Below are 23,381 nucleotides of genomic sequence, written 5' to 3'. Positions count from 1 at the left end.
CCCTGTCTGGAAATAGAAATTAGCATATGCCTTGTCTTCTCTGCAGGGACAATGTCGCCCCCAAGGGGGTGAAACTGATTCTTGGTAGGGTGGGAGGGGGCAGTAAAACACACTCTTAGATACCGTGACCATGGTGATTCCCAGAGGAATAAATAACATACAGTCACATCATCAGATAGGCTAGAGTAAGAATAATGGAAAACGCGAAAATTCGGCCAGTTTCCTTAACGGTTTCAGCTAAAATCAAATATACTGAAGATCGCCCATGAAGGCAGATTCTGTAATAAAATGTAGCATGAATTTCACCACACATGGGTCGTGATCGGGCCGTAAGTTAACTCCAGCATATGTGCTTCATATTTGATTATATTTATAGTGATATATATATATAGTGATATAGATGAAGAAGCTCAGCAGGCTTTCACTGAGATTCCTGATAGACTTTAACTCCCAGCACTACAAATTATCTATACGCTCTCACATTTTATGACTGATTTTGTTTGTGGAAAAGAAATAATCAAATTCATTTGTTTGGACATTTTTGGCTACCTTATGAAATGCGTTATACTCTAAATTCAGAACTTTCAAAATAACCTAGATTAAAATGGCTGCTGATGTAACTCACTGGTAGAGAGCTTGCCTACCATGTGGGGCCTTAGATCACATCTTCAGTTCTGCAATTAAGATATATAAATTAAATATATATGTGTAGTATAATATATGTATATATAATGATGATCTGGAACAATAATATATATTTAATGAACTAGAAGATTTATTATATTAGCATAATTTATCCCACCCCTTCAAATTCTATTGTATAACTTGTCTTATTTATTATCTTAAGTATCCATTTCAAGCAAAAATGTAGGAATTTTGTTTGTTTGGGGAAAGATATTCCACCAAACAACAAATTAACAAAACTTTGAGTTTTTAGAGTTACTTTGGTATTTATCTTAATTGGGTTGTTTTAGACATTTTATTAATTTAAATTCTAAGATTTGGCTTTCACTTTTAAGACTTCACTAGGAAGTAAAGTTGCAATTTAACAAAATATTTTTGTTTTGGATAACTAGGAATGGCGCCTTGTCCTCCATTCAAGTAAGGAGTCTTTAGAAGGTTGAGAATCAATCCAGACAGGAAGAAGCAAGCAGAATTCTTGCTACCCCCCATACTTCTATCCATATTTGGGGCTTTTATCCATTTGGAGATTTTAATTGTCTACTGGCTGCAAGAAACTTCGGGTGCGCTCCCTCTAGAATTGTTCAGACCCAGCAAACAGCCTGGTAGAAGGAAGCCTTCTCTTTTCCAGGGGACTTAGTCTACTGTGCTTTGGAACAACACAGAACACAATAGCATGTCCGTCTCAGCAAACGAGACCTGTGACATTTCCAGACTCCTGTTTCATTGACTCCATCCCTACTCTGACTATGACAGCAGCTGGATCTAGCCCAGCTCTCAGCCCACAGTGAGCAATCAATAGACACTGTTGACTGAAACTACAACCGGAACACCCACCACTCCAGGCCTGGACTCCGAAGCTTCATTTCCACAACCATCTGGGGGGACCTGCCATTTTGAAAGTTTTACAAACATTTTTCAGACAATGAGTGAGCGGATGGAGTAAGATGTCATTAAGGGTTCATTTCAAGAAGTCCCAATCCCCAACCCTTAGGAATCTGCCAGAACATGTCTCTTTCCAAGGATGGTTCCTACCTGATGGTTCCCTTTACTTCCATAGAGGAGAGCAAGTCCACTTTACCAAGAACAGGAAGCATGTGCTCACAAAGATACATGCACTATAGAAGACTTGAGATAATATATTTTTGGTACAATATTGCTTATTCCCAAGTCTACTAGCTGTCAAAAGCTGTATATAATTACACTCATTAAGAAAAACAGACATATATTCAATTACCTCTCGGCTGCCAATACAGGAAACAAAATAGTTTCCTTTTTTATTATATCAGATATCTTGGTTTATGCCATGCATGCTAAAGTAACCACTCCTTGAGGCTTGGAACTGCAGCCTTTCCAAGATATCTGGAGGATTATAATTGCGTGCACACATCAATTATGGATTGGATTCAGCGTTTTCAGATACGCTCCCAGATTGTAAAGACAGAACAATGGTCTCCAGGCGTTTCTGGGCCAGTTTGATTACAGGTGTAATACAGGCAGCCTTGTTAGTTCTTCCTGATGAGAGCTTCCTTTCCCTGGTGGGGTTCTGGGAGAGGAACTGACCACTGCCGTATACTAGCAATTTCTTTCTGTTCCCCAGGGATGCTTTAATGAGCCCCTCGGACATGGCCAAAGGCAATCTTGTTCTCCAGCCCAGTGAGGTGAAAAGCTAATGCCTAGTCTACCAGGCAAGCAATAATTAATAAGGTGTCTTTGATTTATCTCCATTCATTAACAAACTTACAAGTTTGGGGGGTCTTAAGAAGCATTGGTTACCCTATTATTTTCATCATTTTCATCTGCCAGTATTGAATGACATATCCATGCCAAGGTACATTAAAAAAAATAACTCACAAGGAAAATAAATGAACGTAGAATACTAATTGGGGAAGAGAAACTGACAGATACTGTGAAAGATTGATTTTAGGGGAAAATGGAGAAATCTGTTTTGTGTTTATTTTAAGGACAGGAAATGAATGCTGATTAGTAATGTATAGGCGGCCTCGTGGCACAGCATTTGGTAATGTTTTTGCTGGATATTTGATTTGTCTAAGTTTTCCCCAGATTTGAGACTGGATGCCAGTTATCAGAGTTAGTTCTTTGGTTTAATAGTTAGTTGGACTTCCTCGAGTACGTGGCTCTTAAATCATGAGCATTTGCTGTGCCTTCCTGTGGAAAAATAATCCAAGCACGAATGTTACATTATCACAGAAAACATGTCTTCTTGAAGTAGGCAAGTGCGGCTGTGAGGAGGGGGTTAAACTTCTTTTGGCTTAGCTTTTCACTAAGAAATCGCTCTGCGTTTTTAACAGATATTACCCTCTCTTGGACCCACAGGGGCGTTGGAGTGCTACTGTTCTCTCCTCCCATGAGTCATATAGAAATCTATTTATTTGTGGATTTATTCAGTCTACCCATTGGGGGTTCATCTGTCTAGAATGAAAGCAAAGCAAAACGAACAACAAACAAACAGAAAACAAATATACTTTCCAAAACAAGAATGGGTAAAAGATGTGTTACAATAGCCATCTGAGAACAGAAGAAGGTATGAGCTACTGGCTAGCTCAGTAAAGTACTCCCCCTCCTTCCACTCCTTCCCCACCCTCTCTTCCTCCTCTGCCTTCTCTCCTTTATCCCTCCTCCCTCTCCTTCTATCCCTTTCTTCCCCTCCCCCACTCTCCCTTCTTCTCCCCCCCTCCTTTGAGTGGGGGTAGGGCTCAGCTCATTTGCATCCCTTGCTCTCTATTCTAGTTAGAGGGTCTATCTCTGCAGTAGAGAAAAGGTGACTTTGGGAGGTACCTTGGGACTCAGGCTGAGTCTAGCCTCTTCCCTAATAAGCTTTGCCAGGACACATAGTACCTTCGAAGAGATTTGGAGAACAGTGTGACTGCCCGCGACTATCTGCAGAATACTGGGGCTGGTGTCCAGCCTTCTGAGCCTTCTCAGAAGTTTGGCAAGTGAAGCCGTGATGCTGTAGTGACATCTAAAGGCAGACTCTTCCGATTGTGTCTCACACTAGACAGCTTTGCTCCCTGCTTCTAAGGATGGCATCCGACTAACTTCTCCAAAACCTGCAGCAAGCAACATGAATTTCTATCTCATTTCTCCTTAGGGCTGGGAGTGGAGGTTTTCTTCCCATCTAGGAATGGCTCTCTTGTGAAACGTATCTGATGGCTTTTATTACTGCTGCAGTATGTCTTCCCTTCGGACATTTATTTAAAATACTACTACTACTACTACTACTAATACATACATACATACATACATACATACATACATACATACATACATACATATATCCTCTTGTCTTGAGACTAACAGGCTAAAGAATGAATGAGACTTCTGTCCCCGTACCAAAGTTTGTCTCCAGTGCAGAGCTACCTGCCCACGCAATTCCCTGTCTTCTGTGTTACTGGAATTAACAGGATGATACAGAGGCCCCATGAGTTCCCTGTGAAGGGCAAGCTTTGGCCAAGACACCAATTGGTGAATGGGATGTGACCAGTTGGAGGAAGGAAACAGCATTTTAACATGGAGCACCTGCATTTAAACTGTGCTTTTGTTTCTTGTTAAATAAATGACCTGTCCCCTATCAGGCTCCATCATTCGCCCTGCTGTGCTCTTTCACCTCCCTTGGCCCTCAGGTAGGAACTGTTTACCTTGGTCCATCCCCATGCAAACATGGCTAGCTTCCTATAGGCTCTTTGCCAAGCATCAGTTCAATGACTGAGGAGCCCTCGGTCCTGCAGACTGGAGAGTCCAACATGCGGTGTTCTGATTCTCTTCTCCTTCTCTACCCTTAAACTGTTCCATTCTCTTTGTGAACTTGAACAAGGGTAGATAACCGAGCAGTGGACCTGGGGGGCAGTGAATATGTACACAGGTGATTTTGTAATCGGGGAACCTGCGTGTGTGTGTGTGTGTGTGTGTGTGTGTGTGTGTGTGTGTGTGTGTGTAAGTAACTCTGCACTGAATGGATGGAAATCATTCTTTTCCTTCCCTTTTCCTTTTTTCTTTTTTTTTTTAAACTGGCTTTGATAAAAGACCCATAAAGTTGAACTGAATAGTTGGAAGTTAACACTCCTGTGAAGGCCTAGGCACAGGCCCGCTCCTCTGCCCAGGCCAGTAATCTAGGCTTGGGGGTGGGGATCTGATGTTTCCTAAAGATGTATTAGTGTCCCGTGCACATGGGCCCTTGTATGTGCATAATCCCTTTCCCTGGCTTCTTAGCTGCACGCTTTGTGTTGAAATTTTCCTCCTGGTCAAGTAAATGCCTTTGGGTGAAGTGACAAGGTCTCTTCAGCACCCACAGCTGCTGACAGCTGGTGCACAGAGAGTTGTCTGGAAGCCCTGAAAAGTGTTCCTCACTAGCTTTCTTCAAGGTCAGTGCCAGCCACCAGCTGAGCCATTTCCTAGTCTCCCCATCAGGCATCTGCCCCTTGAAGAGGCTCGCAGAGAAGGCTAAAGAAGAAGAATGGATATTAACATAAAAGACAAGATCTGTGCTGTTGGCTTAAACCAAGCCTTTAATCGGGCATTTACTTACTATAGGTGAACAATATGGAACCTTCCCATTAAGTCTGGAGTGACCCTTATTGCACTGCGTGGAATATACTCTAGCACCCAAAATGCAAACGCAAATGGTTCGAAAGTGAAGATTACTGATAACCTTTGAAACCACACTGCAATGGTCCAGATGCATACTGTCCCCCCTTCCTCAGTGCAGTTTCCCTGGGAAATTTTGCACTTGTAATATATGCTGTTGGGTTTTGTTGTTGTTGTTGTTATTGTTGTTGGTTTGTTTTTTTGTTCATTTTAAAGTGGGAGGATGTCTCTTTCTGGGTGGGCAGGACTTCCTTTGGTGAATTGCCATCGTCAGATGAAGAAGTAATGAGGAAAAAAATTTAAACAAGTAAGAAACTAGAATGTGTTGAATGAATGTGTGCAGTAGCAATGAGGAAATTGTGCTGCAATTACTGAAATATTTTCATTCTCAGATTCCGTTCCCTAAGGATTTTTTTTTTTGCAAAATCATAATAAAATGATAATTTTAGGAAATGATATTAATCCACTGACAACAGTATTTTTTTTTGTCATTAGCTTTTGCATAGTAAGGTTTCCTAACAGCTAATCACTCTGCCAGAAATACACAATTGCTCAAGTATATTTCTTTTGTGGGTGCAACAGAACTTTATCGATGATATACAAGAGACTAGGGAGGGCTCCCGAGGCCCCTCAGTGTTGGAAGCTGAATTGGAATGGGAATCCTCAGGAATCCTCAGGCCTCTCTCTTGCTCTCAGTGTCCTTGCTGGGGTAGGTGGTCCAGGGTTTCTTAGTCCTTAGAGGCCATGAAAACTTTGGCACTGTGGAAGGGCTCATGACCACAGTTCTTGCCATCAATGCCACTCAGAAGACTGTGGACATACATTTTTTTTTAAGGTAAACTAATACAACACTTCTAAACATGGCTGGCCATAAATTTGTGTGCAGGCAAACCCCCTTCTCAGTGTAAGTCATTTATTTTCAATTCTACTCTCATGTTGTTTTGGGAGTTGAGAGGGTGTCTCATTATCTGTGCTGTGATATACATAAATATCCCTTCGAATGAGGTCACACATAAGCAAGGGAGGAGGGCTTGTTGCTCTAGGCTGCAGTCATGAGCAGACATCTCAGAACACATTCAGTCAGCTGACAGCTGGAAGTGTTGTCACTAAATCTCTGAAAGATCTTGCTTGAGACAACTGATTTGACAAAGCAAAATTAATGGCAGGCTTCACCAACCAAGATTAGCAAATAAAAACAAAGGCAGAAAGCAGGAGAAATTAAAACTTCTATCCGAACATATAAAAAGTGGTTTGTGGGCAGGTGTGTGTGTATGGTTTCCATTCAAGTGTGCACTGTCTGTTTTTTTTTTTTTTTTTTTTTAAGTTGATAGAATTTTGCTAGGAAACTAGTTTGATATTCTGAGACCATTTTACAAGATCTAAATTAGTACACTCCTAGCCACGATTGAGTTAAAAGCAAAACAAACAGGCAAACAAAGCAAAGGAACAAAAACAAAACATGTGTTTCAAAACCTAATAAGTTAGAAAACATTGATACAAGTATAAAAATAATCAGCACATTTTGTCACAGGTGTTGGGTCTTTTAATGAAGATGGTGTTAAAGTCTGGAATTTGTAAATGTGTGTTTTCACCTTCGACCTCCGATGTTTCATGCTTCTGATTTCCTTACATTTGTATCCCTGGGTAGAAAGCTGGGCTGCTACCAGACAGGATTAGGAGAGGGGCTCAGGAGCCTTGAATTCATAAATGTGTTATCGTTCAGTCAATCCCTAAAACAAACACTTGGCAAAATATCAAATCATATGTTTCTCCTGTAGGACAATTAATAACAATGATGTCGGTGATTAATAATAATAATGCAAAACTCAAGGACACTGGTATGCCGCAAAAATGTTAACAAGGAAGCAATAAAATTTCTCCTATGGTCAGTTAAAAGTCTGCTAATGATAACATTAGAATCAGAGTTCGTTTTTGTTTTGTTGTATGGACCAAAAATGCACATGGGCTTTCAAATATTCAAGGATTTTTACCATCATTTTTTTTTTTTTTTTGCTCCCGGTGAATTATTAATACAGGGTTCATTCTGGCCTCACCAGCTACTCCTGAATTCCTGTTAGTAAGTCAGAACTAGATGTGCCACCGTGAAGGTGATGGGAGTGTCCTAAGAATGTAACCCATCCGTCGATGGTCATATATTATAAATTGCCTCTACTTCATCTGTCGTGGGTAAATCATTTAAAACGAGCTAATGTTTTTCTGCACCAAATTACTTAAGTCAGAGTCAGTGTGTGTGTGTGTTCTGATTCCTGGCTTTATATCCAAGTATGCACACAGCAGGTATGTTTTATTCTGTGGTTTTACACGCCAGAGTTTTTCTCTGGTACGTTTTTAAACCCGATATCCAAGTGCAAGCATGCACCCACACATGTATGTGCTGCCTACCTGGCTGTGTGGTGTCTGCTCACATTTTCTGTAGTGTAGTCATTACGTACACAGCCTAGACTTAAAGGATGTCAAAGCTGACAGGCTCCCGTGATTGATGATGCTGTAGGACACTGATTCTTACCAGGTGTGGTGTGCTGGGAATTCAAATGCTCCTCAAAGCTCATTTGTTCATAGAGTTTCCTCTTACTGGAGGGTGGGGGTAGAGGCATGCAAATCATCTGAACATATAGTCTTGAACCCTTATTTAAGATGCCTTGAATACTGTAAGAAAAGCATCCCGAAATTCCCCTCCAATATTTCTATCAGATGTGTGCTCCTCCATTTGCATATAATATAAGCTTCAACCCATAAGTATACCATCTTGTGTTTACCAAGACAGATGATTTTCCAAAGGTTTAGACTTATTGAGCCTGTTTTAGCTGCTCTTCTGGGTTAGGTGCCTTTCACTGTCTGGAAGTAACCACTAAGCTACCCGAGTCTTAAAGACTAAACTGTTTGTTTAAACCAATTTTAATGAAATGCTGTGAATCATCTGAGATAAATAGGGTGAAAATAGCCTCTGTCCACCCAGTGACTAGTCTCTAAATGAGAGAGCTCAGATGGTACCTAGGGGAGCGATAATCAGCAATGTAGAGCAGGACCCATGGACGCCTTGTGAGCCGGACGGAGCAAGATGCAGTGAATGCCCTGGGCGCCTAAGCAGGACCCATGGATGTTCTGGGTGCCAGAGTAGGACCCTGTGAATGTCCTCAGCACCAGAACAGGGTCCTGTGGATGCCCTGAGCACCAGAGAAGGACCCGTGGGTGTTCTGGGCACCATCCATCCTACAATCATCTTAGTGACTGACACTAGAGACCTGCCTGTCCCAGGACAAATGTCACTAACTTTTCACAAATGAAGTACATGTATTCTGGAAAGAAAATATGTATGTATGTGTATATATGTAGATGTATATATATATATATATGAAACTTTTATTTTCTTTCGATCCCATTAAGATATGGTCAGTGGTGCTGAATGAGGAAGGTCTGTAGAATTCTATCCTAGTGACTCTCTGACTGAGGATGTGGTTGCACGCAGTTTGTCATAACACAGTTTAGGTCCAGAATAGGGACTGACTTCCATCCATGTCCTTGTCCATCTTCCTAAATATCATTGAGTTCTCACTCATGGTTTAATTCAATCACTGTTGGTCAAAAACTAGGCTCCATGAACTTCATCTCAACTCCACCTGTGGACAGTTTTCACATAGAACAATGTGCCTTATTTCTCTGATTGCTACCTCTTTGGATCATCTGCCAGGTGTCAAAAATGATAAACATAACCGGGGAAGCTTTCCATTCAGACTGAATTAAATCCAACAGTTTTTGAATACTGACCATGGGGATTCAACTATCCTTGCCTTACAGGTGCTATTACCATTTACTTTTCTAAAAGTATTTATTTATTATTTATTTATTGTGTGTATATGAGTAGATGTAGGTTGATGCACCACTCGAACAACCTGGTGCCCAAGGTAACCGGAAAAGAATATCACACTCCTGAGACAAAAGATACAGATGGTTGTGAGCCACCATGTCTGTACTGGGAATCAAACCTGAGGCCTCTGCAAGTTATGTGACACAAGCATTCATAACTGTTGAGCCTGCTCTTCAGTCCCATTTATCTATTTAAATGACACTGTGCTATACCATAGCTCATTCCTAATGGATGGAGAACAGCATTTTTCTGTCATTCCTTATTACAACCAATGGGATTGCTGCTTACATCCGGTTCCCCAATCTTTTGTTACTCTATTCCACTACCTTGATATACTCCTAATTACAGTTTAGTTCATGGCACGTGACATATCAATATCATAGAGCCTGCAGTAAGCTATGTAGTTTATACGCCTGCTTTCTCTACCCTTCTTGCCTATTCTGATTCTTTGGTTTTGAACTTAGTATTTTTATTTCATTCGTTGTTCTCCACACTCGGTTTCTAAATACACGTGACTAACCACAGCAGCTTGGTTTTCTCCTGTTGGTCAAAGAATGCCAATGTAGTTCATGGCAACGTGGTCATGGTGCCTTTCAGACAAGCCTCAGACATTTGGGAGCAGAGCAATGGGGACACATTAAGTCCGTGTGTAGTTGGGAGGCCTGGAAAATAAGTCAGCAAAGAGCTGAGGTGGCAGAAAAGGTCAGGACTGATCACACAGGTTCCCGGTCACGGGCCTCATAGCATAGGTAGTTCAAGGTGTGTATGTCTTGTAAGGGCTGAAGATTGAAGAAATTGCCCTGCTTGTCATTCGTGGATAAAGTTGTTAAGAAGAATGCTTATAAACATGGTCCCCAGGGAGCAATGTGCAGACTTTCGATTTTTTTTCTTTATAGTGGTAGAGTACACTATGCATTGAGTGTAATCTATACTTCAGATTTTTGAATTTGAATCATTTCCTAGGCTGGCCAATGTGTTGCAACCCTATCTTGAGATGTCAGGCAGTGGCTGTAAACCTCAGCTCCCCTTCGGGTATTTGATCACAAATAGAAGTGACCTGTATTCTGAGCAGCATCTCTAAACTAAGCTAAGATGTTCAGAACATGGTTCAGATTACATGCATCTTTAGCTAACGGCACAATACAAGTTTGAGTTGTGTGACATGCCCCACCACCACCACCACTACCAACACACACACACACATACACACACACACACACACACACACACACACAGACATTATAAGTTCTGGTGTATCCATTTTTTTCTGTGGTCTCAAGGGCAAACACTACACATTATCACCAAAGGTTTAACTGGACAAAGTGTATGATGTTTCCTCCAAAGACACCTTAGCAAGTGGAAACCTGATGGCCATAGTTATGAACAGACAGGAAAGGTACATTGTGGCCACATGTGACATCCATCAGTCAACATGAGTGTTTGCCCTCACTTCCCCCATCTCTGTTCCATCTATGTTAGAAGGAAACCACAAGGTCTTGGATTTGGGGCACTAGATATGTACATATGTGCGGCGAAGAAATGTTCAAGGACAATGGCTCATTAGAAAATGTTTCTTTATAAAACCCCCTGAGGGAGGCAGTAGGGAGACTGCTGACTCTTGGGAGGTGCTGGCAGGGGCCCCATCCTGGAAAAGACAAAAGCCAGGCATCAGAGACAGAGATCTTGGACTCTGGGAGAGCCGCTCAAGCCAGGAACCCTGGCCTTTCCTGCCTCCCTCGACGTCTTTCTTGCGCCCTCTACTGACAATATTTATATTGAGCCTCTTGGCAAAGAATAAAATAGAGAAAGGCTCACGTCTACTTAGTTCATAGGAAAAAGAATTTTAAAGCAGAGAGATAGTTAATCATTAAGTAAAGCATACCATGACCCAACCGCTCTTCCAGCACAGGCCTTTTGAGTGTTCTGGGTTTAGGACCTTCTTGACGTTAGAGTAATATATTCCTACATCTAAATGTTCTTTTATGACTGGTGTGGCATTCTAAGACATGCTTCCCTGGGCTATTTCATCTTCTGTGGACATCACGGAGTGCTTTGTGCTAACTAAAATGGCTACTCTGAGCTCAGGGATGGTTCCAGAAGAGTGTTATCTAACAAACACGAGGACATGAATAGCCTCAGAAAAGTAGCCCCAAGGATGGAAATCTGAGTGTTGTAGGTCATTCTAATCACATCTGAGGGGAAGCACAAAAAGCCTCCGTAAACTTCAGGACCAAAGTCGTCACCCCAAAAGTCATGTTGGTCACAAAATGCATGTGACTCCTGTGCCATGGATGTTAGAGACAGGATCATTGGGACTTGCTGGCTGCCAATTTAGCTCTGTCTCATGGGAAGAAGTTAGAGCAAGATAGAGAACAGCAGTCAGTGTCTTCCTCTGGCCTCTTTGTGCACATTCATATAACACACACACAAAGAGAGAGAGAGAGAGAGAGAGAGAGAGAGAGAGAGAGAGAGAGAGAGAGAGAGAGAACCATGTCACTAAATAATGTCATCTCATAGGTGCCATAGTTTACGTGGTTCACTGTGGAGCAAAGCATCACCATAGAGCATGCGACTGCTCCTAAATTTCTTGATGTACCACCTATATCCTAAGAAGGGAGAACTGAGGCTTCTCATGCCTCCCTTCAAGTGTGGTTTTAATGACCTACCACACTGAGCATTTGGTCCTTGGGGCTATTTCTCTTGCTATTATCTGAACATCTGTGAATATCAACACTGAGGATGACAGAGATCAGCTTCCCTGTTCTCACCAGCAAGCCACGCCCTTGTCAGCAAGCCACGCCCTTGTCAGCAAGCCACGCCCTTGTCAAAAAGCCACGCCCTTGTCAACAAGCCACGCCCTTATCAGCAAGCCACGCCCTTGTCAGCACAGGGTCTCTCACTTTTTATTTCCAACTATTGTATCATGATACTATTGTATCGGTAGCTGCTATTAAAACCCCAAATCCAATGAATTGTTCATGCATAGTTTATTGGAGTTCTTCATAGCAGGGTCGTGCATGAGGGAAATACCATGTGCTCTTTTGACCTTAATAAATAAATAAGGACTTTTGTTTGTTTTGGAAATCGCCAAGTTAGAGTGAGTGATGGAGTTAGGTGCTTCAAATCAAATCCTATCCTCCGCAGCCCACAGCGTTGCACACAAGTAAACTATTTGATTTGATTTTTTTCTTCTTATCAAATTAGGCACAGTGGTAATTATCGGCTGTTATTTGCAGGAGAACATGCTATATGCAGTTTGAAGTCAAGGGATTTGAAGATGCTCATGGATATCTCTCTACTCCATATCATGTATCTACAGTAATATATCCAGATTCTCAGTTTTATTTCTAAGTCGACTGTACATCGTGTATTTTAGATGTTTTACAAAATGACTTTTAGCTGACAAATCAGTTGCAGGTACCACAAAGAATCTTGCATGTTCTTTACTCTGAGTCTCCAAAGCTATTTTTTACATGACTTAAAGAACCCACTGAAACCTAATGATTAATCCTGCTACAGTAACAGTGATTTTGTTACAGATTTTGGTGTATCATTGTTTTTCACTAATATCCTTTCGCTGTCATTGCTCTAGGATCCCACTCATGATCCGCTGTTTTTGGATGTTCTTCATTATGATGTAGATTTTCTTCAGATGGTGAAAGTCAAGGACCACATCTCTGCCACCATGTCATAACTTGAACAGCACACAGTGGGCAGCTGATTCAGTCCCTCCTGGCATTTTGTTACCTGCTCAGGTTTTAAACTTTTCTACTTTTTGTTATGCATAGTGTGATTAAGTGTCCTTCAGAATTCCTGATAAACAGAACTATAGATATGCAGGCTTTATGACTGTCTTTCTTCATTAAGCAAGATGCATTTAAAATTATATCCTGTATTAAGAAGTATTACTGTTTTTTGATTTTTTTTTCACTGTTACCCTTCTCACAATCCTTCACCTAATCCCTCTCCCCTTCCCCTTTGAGTGGGTGGGCTTCACCCTGGGTATCCCCCAACTCTGCCACTTCAGGTCTCTGTGAGGCTAGTCACTTCCTCTCCCTCTGAAGTCAGACAAGGCATCCCGCTAGAAGAACACATCCCATATAGAAACAACAGCTTTAGGGACAGCCTCTGTTCCAGTTGTTCAGGACCCACATGAAGACCAAGCTGCACATGTGCTAAAGAGCACTATTTCTTAAAGAGGGGTCCAGGAATGCTCTTCGATGCTGTGAGAATTGGCCTCAGCTGTCAACTCGATGGAATCTAGGCTCACCTGCAACCCAGGTGTCTGGACATACCAATGGAAGAGTATCTTTACTATGATAAGTGATGGGGAAAACCATGGTAATTGTAGGCAGGACTGTCAGCTCAGGCTTTAGAAATGGAGAAAACTAGCCAAGTGCTAGCGCTCATTGCTCTCTGTTCCCTGATTGTAGATGTGATGTTACCAGTTGCCTCAGGTTCTAACTGCCCCAGTCCCCCTGCCGTGATAGAGTGTGACCTGAAACAAGCCTTTTCTCCCTTAAGGTGTTATGTTGGAGTATTGTTATAGCAGCTACAGAGAAGGAAACGGAGATACCCATATTTGTGAAAGAAAACCTGGGTTCTCTTTAACATGCTATCATGAACAAAGCTAAAATACATTCATCTCCATGTTTTGTGGGTGTATAGGATGTTGGATCATTCTAAATTAATTAATTGGAGTGCTGGGTTCTACAGTGAGCCAAATGTTTCCAACAGTGACACCCCGTTCATCAAGGAGTGGGACGTTCTCCTGCTCAGAACTGAGCACTGTAGGTGCAAGAAGTTTGATGTTGCTGCTGGAGGTGTTGAACGGTTTTGTTATTCAAATGTGTGTCAGGTGGTTCTGAGTAGAGTTATTGGTTTTGTTACTTATTTAATTGATTGTTCATGTGCTTGTTGGGACAAAGTCCCACTCTATAACTCTTGCTGGTCTTGGATTACACTCACTTTTTTTTTTCAGAAATGTACTTATTTATTGGGAACCAGGAGTAAGGGCATGCCATGGCACACATGTGGTGGTCCAAAGACAACTCACCTGACTTGGTTCTCCTCTGCTACCATGGAGGTCCCAGGGATGGAACTCAGGTCGTCATTCTTAGCAGCAAGCTCCCTTATATGCTGAACCATCTTGCCGTCCCCCATTCAAAATCTTCTTGCCTCAGGTTCCTTAACACTGAGGTTTCAGACAGAAGCTCTCGTGCCCTGCTTGGCTTTAGCTGGAGTTTTAATATCTGTGTCTCCAGTTACTGATAACGTTAGACATACCTTCGTTTGTACATAACTGTTCATTCTTAAATTTTATTTTTATATCTAAGATTGAAGAATGATTATTATAAATCGTATTTATAATTACACATTAATAATTATAATAATAAATTATTAAATTTTGATATTTTCTTTTTCAGATGTCCTTATTGTTAGTTTTAGAGTAAAGATATTTGATTTGGATCAATAATAATTTATCAATTTTTCTTACAGCTTGTATCAAATCTCATATGCAGCATTTCTCCTACGTGATCAGGGAGATAATATTTCATCGTATTTCTCTTTGGACCTATGATCCATTTGAATTAACTTTTATGTAAAGTGTTGAGGTTGATATTTCCTTTCTTTTTTTCTGTATGAAAATGTTATTTTTCTATTGAATTGTCTTGGTGAAAATGTAATTAATAGTACCGGCTTGGATCAATCTTGGAACTTTCTGCCCTGTTCCACTGATCTCTGTGTTGAGATTTCCATCAAATCTACAACAAAAAGTCCACACAGCTGCTGTGCTAAGTCTAAGCATTAGTCGGCACCAAAGTGCTAACCCGAGTTTTAGAGTGAAATCACAGAAACAACGAATCAAGCGCTATTCAGTGACAAGTTATTTCCATTTAGGTTCCCATCTTACAGGCATGGCATGTTTCCCTTTGTCTGAATCTTACCTCGCACACCAATATTTCATACCTCTTCACATACAGACCTTGCATGCATCGTATTTTGCTATTTCTTTACCGGGGTGTGAGAGTTTGTATTTTACATATCTCCGAAAGGCCCATAAGCTAAAGTCCTGGTTGCCAGCTACACAGCCCTACTGGGGTGGTTAGCTTCAGTATGTAGGGCCCAGAGGAAAGAAGTTAAGTCATTGAGGTTGGCTGTTGACTGGAGAGCAGGTCTTAGGCAAGGTGTTCTGCCTTCTGAAAGACAAAAACCAAAAGCCATACCCAAGTATTTGGTGACAGCAATGAAAAGTTAACCATGACAGTAAATATTTCATTACTTCTTAATGTGGTCACAAGTTATATTTGCTTTAAATTTTAAATTCTAGTTGCTTATTGCTGCTTCGCGGGAGGATGATGAAATTTCAAATGGAATATAGTACTTTCAAACTTGCTATAAGTTATAAAAACATCTTTACAATCTGCTAAATGATAGAGAGATTTTGTATGTGTGGAGCTGTTACATATGGGATCATATTATCTGGGTAGAGAATAATTTTTCTCATATTTGTGGGTCTCTTTTTTTACTGTTTTTATTGAATATATTTTATTATTCTATTTACATTTCAAATGTTATCCCCTTTCCCAGATTCTCCTCCATATCTCCTATACCATCTCCCCTCCCCTGCTTCTATGAAGGTGTTCACTCACCCACTCACCCCTCCCACCTCCTCGCCCTGACATTCTTTTACACTGGGGCATCAAGCCTTGGTAGGACAAAGGGCTTTTCCTCCCACTGATGCACAAGTCCATCCTCTGCTACATGTGTAGGTGGAACCATGGGTCCGTCCATGTGTACATTTTGGATGGTGGTTTATTCCCTGGGAGCGCTGGTTGGTTGGTATTGTTGTTCTTATGGGGTTGCAAACCCCTTCAACTCCTTCAATTCTTTCTCTAACTCCTCCATCAGTACAATGGTTGGCTGCGAGCATCTGCCCCTGTAATTGTCAGGCTCTGACAGAGCCTCTCAGGAGACAGTTATATCAAGTTCCTGTCAGCATGTACTTCTTGGTGTCAGCAATATTGTCTGGGCTTAGTGGCTGTATATGGGCTGGATCCCCAGGTGGGGCCGTCTCTGGATGGCCTTTCCTTCAGTCTCTGCTCCAAACTTTGTCTCCATATTTTCTCCTGAGAATACTTTTGTTCCTCTTTCTAAGAAGGACTGAAGCATCCACACTTTGGTCATCCTTCTTTTTGAGCTTCATGTGGTCTGTAAATTGTATCTTGGGTATTCCAAGCTTTTGGGCTAATATCCACTTATCAGTGAGCTCATACCCTGGGTGAGTTTTGTGTGTGTGTGTGTGTGTGTGTGTGTGTGTGAGAGAGAGAGAGAGAGAGAGAGAGAGAGAAAGAGAGAGAGAGAGAGAGAGAGAGAGAGAGAGAGAGAGAGAGAGAGAGATTGGGTTACTTCACTTAAAATGATATTTTCTAGATCCATCCATTTGCCTAAGAATGATGCCTACTCGTTGTTCTTAATGGCTGAGTATCCATTGTGTTAGTACTCCATGGATACATTTTCTGTATCCATGTCTCCGTTGAGACATCTGGGTTCTTTCCAGCTTCTGGCTATTATAAATAAGGCTGCTATGAACATGGTGGAGCATGTGTCCTTGTTAGATGTTGAAGCATCTTTTGGGTATATGCCCATGAGTGGAATAGCTCTGTCCTCTGGTAGTACGCTGTCCAATTTTCTAAGGAACCGCCAGAATGATTTCCAGAGCAGTTGTACCAGCTTACAACCCCACCAGCAATGGAGGAGTGTTCCTCTTTCTCCACATCCTTGCCAGCATCTACTGTCACCTGAATTTCTGATCTTAGCCATTCTTTTTTATTGTACTTATTAATTTAGTTCAATTATGACATTGGATGATTGTAGGAAGCCGTTGGCGCCAATACATGGCGCCAGCTTCCCGCCCATTGTTCAGCCTACAAAAACCTTTCCCCTCGTGTTGCTTGGCAACCACATAGTCACAGCCCACTCCCGGGGCATGTGATTGAGCTACAGGAGGATGCACCAATCAGGTAGCAACAAAAGTCTCTTAGGCATATATAGCAGTGCATTTTCTCCTCCACGGGGAGAGAGAGACCACGTGGAGGGATGGCAGAGAGATACCACATGGAGAGAAGCCCGATAGGAGAGGTTGCGGGAGATCCCACGTGGAGAGAGACTCGGTAATAGTGATTGCAGGAGGTCCCGCGTGGACAGAGACTGGACAGAAAAATCGCTCGTGGGGGACTGCGCGTGAGAGGTCGTCTAGACAGTAGAACTCGGTAGAGAGTTCCAGGCTCAGAGAAAAGTTTCCTGCTCAAGAAGCCCCCTGCTCAAAGTGCTGTTCAATAAAGGTTATCCGCAGAAGAGTTTGTTTTGTTGCACGCCTGTTCCCAGCGGCGGAAAGCGTGGGCGCGTGACAGATGATAGCATAGAAAATACTTATCCATCCTTAGTAAAGGCATCCTGTGTGGAATGGAGGGTCTCCTAGCCTAGGCTGTTGAAAATTCCCTGTGTAAAGTTAACACAATTAGGAGACTCCCTATCATTCTCAGCACACCGAGGATTTACTGGTTATTATGTAAATCAGTGTTTAAGCATGTTAAGAGTTTCCCATACATGTTGATGAGTTCATTTGTTTGATTTTAGTTAGCCTTTTGCTATGGGAATTGCCCTGTAAATGTTTAAATGTTAAAGCCCTGACTGTAGACTGGGTATGAAATGTCTTCAGATTCATTTATTGAAGCTTGGTCCCAAGACAAGCAGTGTTCAGAGCTGGAGCTTATGACACGTGGTGGGCATGATGGCTGAGACATAACTGATAGATTAGCTCACTCTCAAACTCCTAGTGTGAAATACCGGGAGATGGGGAAAGCTAGGAGGTAGGTAACTGAAAGAAAGGGTTGTCTGGAAGCATGCACCTTAACTTGCCCAAACACACACACTCACACCCACACACACACACACACACACACTAACACACATATGCACTCATACTTATACACACACTCATACACTCACACATATGCACTCAGAGAAACACAGATACATAAGCTCACACATGTACACACACATGCGGAGATACACACATATACACAATCATACACATATATACACACATACACACACTCATATACAGACTCAAACACATATCCATATACTCTTGCACACATTCATACACAGAGATACATGGACATGCAGAGATATACACACATGCACATACTCATACACTCACTCACATGGAGATACCCACTAACATGCACACACATTCACACACGTGCATACATACACACACACACACACATGCAAACACACACACACACACACCACTGTCACTCCCTCTCATCATGTTTTGCCTTAATTTAGATCCTAAAACAATGGGTCCAGGCTACCACTGACTGGAAAACCTTGAATCAAAAAAATATCTTTTCCACTCATTTCTATTGATTATTTTGTCACAGTGAAAAAGAAGCTAAAACAGCACCTTTATGTTGCTGTGATAAACCTGGAATAGTTGTGGTTCATTAACACTTTCATATGCTGCTTAGTTGAGTTTCAAATATTTTGGAGATTTTATTGCATCCATAATGATGGATTTTAAATGGACCCAGGAGGTGGTTTCTCTCTTCCTACTTTTGGAATGACAGTACCAAGAACTGCGACTTCTTTCTTAATTATTTAGTATGGCCTACCCGTGACTGCCTGGATTTCATTCCCAGCAACATTTTAATTGAAAGTCTGATCCTGTTAAAGTGCACAGAAATGTCATCGTCTACTCTGCTGTGAGTGAACTTTGACTCGCCAAAGAGAGTCTACTTCAACTAATTTGTAGAATTTACAGGGATGAAATTACCAACAATCTGTGGTCACTTTTCAGTGTTTGTCAGTGTTTTCATGTTGTGTGGTGTCCTTATTTGCATAGAGCTTCAAAGTTAATCTGATCTGAGCGATGAGGACCTTTTAAGGTCTTGGTATAGGAACATCATGAGCATGCACATGAGCTTTTGGATTCCTCAGATTTGGTTTCAGCAACACACACTCACACACATGCACACACACACATACATACATACACACACATACATACACACACATACATACACACATACATATACACACATACACACACATACATACACACACATACATACATACATACATACACACACATACTTACACACACACACACCACACCTATCCCCCACAAAGACTTTTAAACTTTTATTATTTGACCACTCTAAAGTATTTTCCCCTTATGTTTTTTTCTGATCATACAAGCTTTCTGCAGCAGAGAATAGTAGAATCCTTTGAGTTTAGTGAATACATTTAGCAACTTCTCTTTCTTTGTGCTGACACAATAAAAAACAGTATCAACTTACACATAAGTGACCTGAAAGCTTAAACAGAAAAGATCGAATGCAGACTCTTGCTCTTTCCCTTACTGCCTTTTCACGCTGCTAATAGAAGCTGAGAGACATTCTCCCCACCAAGAAGCTTGGTGTCCTTCATTTCAACTCAGTAACAGTGTTATCAACCTGGAAAGAGGCCAGGATCTGATAGACCTAGGACTCCATCACCAAGTTCGCTGTACCACCTAAGTGCTGGTGACAAGCCTCAGACACTCTTTACCTAGGTCTCTGTCCCTCCAGCTATGAATTGAATTCTCATGAGTCTCCGGTTCAGTTAATTTATTCAAGTGGCTCAGAGAAAGACTTGCTTACACTTAGTGGTTTATGCCCTCAGAGAAAGTACGTACGAAGGCGCATACCCTTGGAAACTTCCTGGGTGCAGCTACCTTTTAGCTGTCCAAACTCGACCTTCAAAGGATGTTATGGGAAAGTCATTATATGGGTATATGAACATGATTCACTATCTTTTTGGCCATAGTTCATCCACTAAAATTCTAGTATCTCCCACTTTCTGGAGGACAGTAAAAGTTGGCAATTCCAAACCTCTAATACTATGTGTTTTTCAGGGGACCAGACCATATTCTTGTACTGAAGCTGCAAGGTTACCTCATTAGTATACGGGAAAACTATGTCATCGGAGATTCTGAGGATCTTAGGAGTCATATACAAGGACCCAGGAATATGACTGAACCAAATGTACATTTTATAACATCAGAAAAACTCCTAAAATCAATACAGACATTTGCATGTGAGATAAACAGTGATAGGTCTGAAGTTTTGGCTCTCACACTGTCACATGTACCCACATTCAGCAGGAGACAGATGACATCAGCAGCACCAGCCTGTACACTGCAGAACCCTGTTCGCTAGTCTGTCTCCTCAGTGCCATGGCACATATACATTCCCCCCCCCCCCCAGAGGGCTAAATTCACAAATACCTTCGAAGGCTTCCCTTTTTAGCTTGATTCCAATTTTTAGTGGGACCTGCCCAGTGAGCATTGATTGTACCCAGGGCTGAATACTTCTCTTAAGCTCTCACAGAAGAATTCTGCCCATCTGATGTTGTCCCTCAGGTCTGTGAACAGTGTGCTCTCTTTGTTTTTTTCTGTAGCATTTTGTTTTTCTTTCTGAGTTTCCGGTTATGGGAAATCTACTGACATATAGGTAACTTCACTCCTTCCTACAGTTGCATATTGGATGGTATCAGCTTTCCAGAGAGCCACTCTCTATTACTTTGTTTCCTGTATCAACATTTTTTCCATCTTTTCTCTTTTTTCAAACTCCTCTGCTCACATTATCTGTCTGGTCTTGCATTTCATCTACTATTTTCACCCAGAAAATTCAACATTTTAAATTTCCTGCATGGCATTTTTAACATCCGTGCTATATCTGGGTCAGTTTCTAATGATCACTTTAGTGAATTTGGGGACCACAGATTTCTTTTCCTTTGCTTCATATGCCATGTAATTCTTGTTCTTGTCCAAAGGTTACCATGCCGAATAGGAGATAACATAGTGAGTTAAATAATGTTTATGTTTGTGTGACCATGACTTCGGTTAAAAAAAAATAACCTTTAGTGTGAAGAACATGTTATTGTAATCAGGAGCAGGACTGAAATAGCCACCAAGTTCTTTTAATGACTCCAGGTGTTTAGCAAATGGGTCGATTTTCCAAAGATAAATGTAATAGAGTACCGGCTGCTGTCCATTCATTGTCCTCAAAGATCCAAGGTGATGCTCCCCAGAGGGTGTGTTCCCTTCTCCCTACCCCTTCCTACATATCACTGTCCTTCTGTGTGATGCCTGGATGCATGTTGGATTATGAGACTGAAAAGCAGTCTCCTGGTTTCTGGTTGAGTTTCATGACAACACACACACCTTGCATCTTACTGCAGAAGTACCTTCACCAATCTGCTGACTACCTGCTTAATAGAATGCTTCCACGAGAACCTGTCTCTGCCTTTCCCTAGGATGTGCCCCCGAAACCCTTCCATTCTGTACCCTTGAAAGTTTACAGGGTAGGAGTGTCTATGATTTTTCCTCCTGTGTGAATCCTGATCGTATTTTTGAAGAAATATCCAGTGCAAATTTCTGCTACATTTACAGCCCAGTTCTATCCCATACCCACACACTAGCTAATCTCTGTATCCAGGAATACAGGGACATTTCATCAAATGTTCTTCCCACAGCCAATGATACCTGCCCTTAAATGTGCCTTGCTTCTTTCAGTCAGCATCTCCCAGCCCCTGGTTTTGTTGTTTGTTTTTCACCCTTACTTCTCTGATACAGTGAATGGTTACTGTAAATTTTTATATTGCTCAACCTTTTCCTTGTAAGAGCTAGATAGTCTCAGGTCCCTAGCATCTTCAGTATGAACTAAAAACCCTGTACTCTATAAACTACTTTTTCTCCTTATTTATAATATCATTTTGAAATATTTTCAACAATGTTTACAATTATTAAGCTCAATCTACTTATACAGTTATAACTATTTTGGAATATTTATTTGTGTATACACACACAGAGATATTTATATGTACCCTAATTTACTTAATTTGTCTTCTCATCATGTGTACTCCGGGTTTATTCTTTTATTTGCTTTTACGAGCAATGAACTTTTCTATGTGTCTGAGTGCTTTGTCTACATGTATTTCTATATACCATGTGAGTACCTGGTGCTTGCTTGCAGTAGCCAAAAAAATGGCATATAATTTTCTAGAACTAGAGTCACATATGAGTGACTACATGTGTACTGGAAATCAAACTCAGGACCTAGGCAAGAGCAACCAGTACTGTTAATCACTGAGACATCTTTCTAGCCCCTGCTGCTATGTTTTTACAATTATTTCTCAAATATTTATGAGACTTTGTCGTGATGATGCAAGCCACCTGAGGCACAGGATAAGTGGCTGGATTTATATAATTCTTTCCTATATATCCAGCTTCTGGTATAGTTGCTGATAGATAGCTCAAAGCTGAAGGTGAGGAGAAATTACCGAAGTTATAATTGTGAAATGTACATAATAGGTACTCCAACATCTTCATTATAGCAACTATTGAACCCATAATACTGGACTTAGTGGTTTGATAGGAATGGTCCCCAGAGACTCATGTCTTTAAATACTTGGACTATAAGGAGTTGTACTATTAGTAGATGTGGCCTTGTTTGAGGAAGTGTCACTGTGGAGTGGGCTTTGCTATGCTCAAGCTATGCTCAGCATAACCCATTTTCTCTTCCTGATGCCTGAGGATCAAGATGTAGAACTCTCAGCTCCATCTCCAGCACCATGTTGGCATGGATGCTACCATGCTTCCCGCCATGATGATGATGGACTAAACCTCTGAAACATCCCAAATTAAACATTTCATTTACAAGTCTAGTCTTGGACACAGTGTTTCTTCATAGCAATGAAATCCCAACCAAGATACTTATATGATAATGTTCAAAATGTACTTTGAGCCATTACAGTGCATATAATTTTGAGATGCTTTGACTGAAGATGAAGTTTGATTCCAGTAAGTCTAGTATAAATTGGAAATACAGCAAGTCACCATGCATTTGATATATCTAGTCTATCTAACATCATAGTTGATATCATAACATGGATATCTTATCTATAATATGGATATTTATCTTCTTAAATATACCAATGGGATCTGTGGCTTGCTGTCATTGCCCAACATCATTGTAGAATACCCTACCATCACCAGACTGAAGAGAAGTAAGAGGCTGGGTAAGCCAAGGACTAACAGTTGTCGCCTTCTGGTTGTACATACAATGTAGTCCCCTGCCTCTGCCCTCTGCTGTCA

The sequence above is a fragment of the Micromys minutus genome, assembly GCF_963924665.1.
Source record: "Micromys minutus genome assembly, chromosome: 5".
Taxonomy (NCBI): Eukaryota; Metazoa; Chordata; class Mammalia; order Rodentia; family Muridae; genus Micromys; species Micromys minutus.
The sequence above is the reverse complement of the archived record's forward strand: the minus strand, read 5'-3'. Positions refer to the sequence as shown.